This window comes from Branchiostoma floridae, chromosome 3 (genome assembly GCF_000003815.2).
Source record: "Branchiostoma floridae strain S238N-H82 chromosome 3, Bfl_VNyyK, whole genome shotgun sequence".
Lineage (NCBI taxonomy): Eukaryota > Metazoa > Chordata > Leptocardii > Amphioxiformes > Branchiostomatidae > Branchiostoma > Branchiostoma floridae.
In genome coordinates this window covers 23828727-23831524 of record NC_049981.1, presented here as the reverse complement: position 1 = coordinate 23831524, position 2798 = coordinate 23828727, and the positions used below count along the sequence as shown (strand labels likewise).

Sequence of the window (2798 nt, the reverse complement as noted above, 5' to 3'; positions counted from 1 at the left end):
ATATAGACTATTTGGCCGGCAGGCAGCGCCCACCTAATTAGAGGTTTTAGCTTCGTCCTGACTAATTCTATACACTAGCTTTGGGTTCGACACTGATTGGCTTGATCTGCGCGGCTATGCTTGTAGATCGATAGCCACAGTGCTTACTTATAATCCTGCAGCGTATCTCCATCTAACCACTGGGTCACACGATTGTACCTGCACTACAGGCAGCGAGGTATTACTACTACTTCGTTGACAGTGCTACATGTATGTGGTCTGTTCCCATACTATTTCTCTTTAGTGCTGAGTGCCAAGTACCATTTACAAAATCTTCGGTATGTCCCAGGTAGGCCGGGTGAGCCCGAGACCTCCGGAATGCATAACAAACCCTCTACTCACTTGGCTTTTGCACCGGTGTGCATAGTTTATAACCTAATCAGACCTTTTGAGAAATGTGGCATGTGAAGTGTTGCTGCCAATATAGCAAACCAATTAGTACGTCTATTTACAGGTACATTTGTACATAATGACTTTGGCGCACACAATCATTCCCTATTCTTACAGTTGGCACGACAACCGTCAAAACCTTCGCAACCTACGGTTTTTTTAATTATCGAACATGGTGAAAAGTATGTGAGTAAGACTGATTTTTAGTAGAGGTACTATCAATCCTGGAAGAACATCAGCTTGTACCAACCTGATTTTACGAAAAGAACAGTATCTTGCAAGCGAAATCATAACGTTAAGTGTGCAATAGCATTAAAATAGCTTCTGATTGATCAAGAAGTTACATATAACGTCCTTGGATCGATAAAACATTAATAATTAACTCAACGGAATCGATATATAGGATGTAACGGATTCTGATTTAAGGCAGTTGACGTAGCCAAAGAAAAAGAGAAGTGAAACGTTTAAGGAAAAGATGTCAGTAAAGAGACTAGCTTAAGTCTGCAAGTGACTGCCGCCATCACCAGTTCTAATAAATTTTTAATGTTGAGAAAACGTCTAGAGTGATACGTTTGTGAATTGATGAATCAATTGCAAGAATTTCAAATATTCATTAATGATAACGTACTATCGGGCGCACCCTGCGCTAATGGATTTTCTTAATATAGACTAAAAGAGCCATTGACATAATATATCATATAACTGGTATGTGCAGTTCATGAAGAATAGTCGGGCATGCGCACATACCAGACACGTGCACGGCGTCTTTGAGGTAATGGAAAGTAAGAATCTTTATCTGTAACACCTTTGGTGAATGGCCTACAGCCGGGCTGGCACTAAAATTAGGGCTTTGCAACCAATTAGAAGAACCGTAGCAGCAGGTGCGTCCGGCTCTGATTAATTCCCAGGGCGTGGAAGCGAAGTATTCTACTTCTACAAAGACAGAGTGGAGCTTTGCAAACTTCAAAGCAGTTCAGCTAGCCAGTGTAAAACGTCTTTATGTCTCTCTTTGGACCATTTCCGCTTTGGTAAAGTGAGAAAATGAAGTATATGAATGTGAAATTGAAGAAATTTCACCTGTCACCGTTCACACTAATATAATTCATTGCAAAGATAAACATAGTTCTACTATGAATGGGTACCGATAATGATTTTTATTTTCGCAGCTAAACGTCTAACTATATACATATATCTGATCTTTCCTCTAGTAGTAACAGTTAGTATCAGTTATTATAGCAATAATTATTAGAATTCGTAAAAACCTTATAATTGTTATCACTTTATGTTAATTTTTCTCACAATAAATTTAAATGTATCCTCATCTCTTGTTAGAGTCCCCATGCATGTTAAGAATCGCACATTTTATGACACTGAATGAAAACTACAACATCTATGACTTAAACGAGTAATGCTGGTAGCTATAATAGTACATGTGACATATCAGCTTTCTCTAGGAATGGCGCCAAACCGTCTGGACAAGTTTGCTGCCTATGATATTAACCCTCGAACAAATTTGTGCCTTGTCTATAATCAAAGCAAAATGGAAACTAATGCCCTTAGGTCATATCGTACAGATTTTAAAAAGACATCTATTACTTTCTGTTTGGACCTTCTTCATGGGTGATACGCTACTCTAAACTGGTGTCGATGGTGCATGTTTTGAAAGAGAAATCAGATAAACTCTATAGCTTACAAATCTGAAGATTACTTTAGGTGTATTTGCATGAGGTCGTGCGACTGGGCAAGGATAAAACGGTTGGTCTTGACAGTGCCTTTTGATACGTCTTGATTTTGTGATTGTAAGGTGTGCAAATTTTTGATCTCGTATGAAAAATGGAAGTAACAAATGTGTAGTCGCATTCCCACAGCTTTTCACCCAGGCGACAGCTTGTTTTTGTGAAGGTATGAATGGATACGATCCAGATGGTTCATGTTGCTTATCTTTACTGTAAACAAGCCCGCAATGAGCAGAGAGGTTCGACTGAGACTTCGACCTTTAGTATACTCTCAGAAGAAATTAGAACTTCGGAACGCGTTCAACCTACCAGATATCAAATATATTTCTTTTTATCCTAATATGCCATACCAACTCGCCATTAGGAGAATGGAACTAGAAAAAGCAATTTGCAGTAAGACGATAAATACAGGATCACGTACCTATCTAGCGGTATGAAAATGGGATTTCAAATTCTCTACGTACTGAATCCGCTACTATACCTATAATTAACCTTCTCACCAAAGTATATGGCGTTCATATTAGGGTGACCATATACATGTATCTGCATGATAAAAGTAAAGGAAACCCTCCCACTGATCAGAACACCACATATCTACCCAGTGCAAACGTAATACCAGCTGCGAAAGTAATG

General features: G+C 38.9%; 1 protein-coding gene across 1 annotated transcript in view; it reads right to left on the bottom strand.

Annotated features, from left to right (window-relative positions):
• The window catches only part of LOC118412578 (cGMP-dependent protein kinase 1-like), a gene marked incomplete in the record, with an annotated part of 96400 nt that overhangs the window by 14984 nt on the left and 78618 nt on the right, over nt 1-2798 (bottom strand).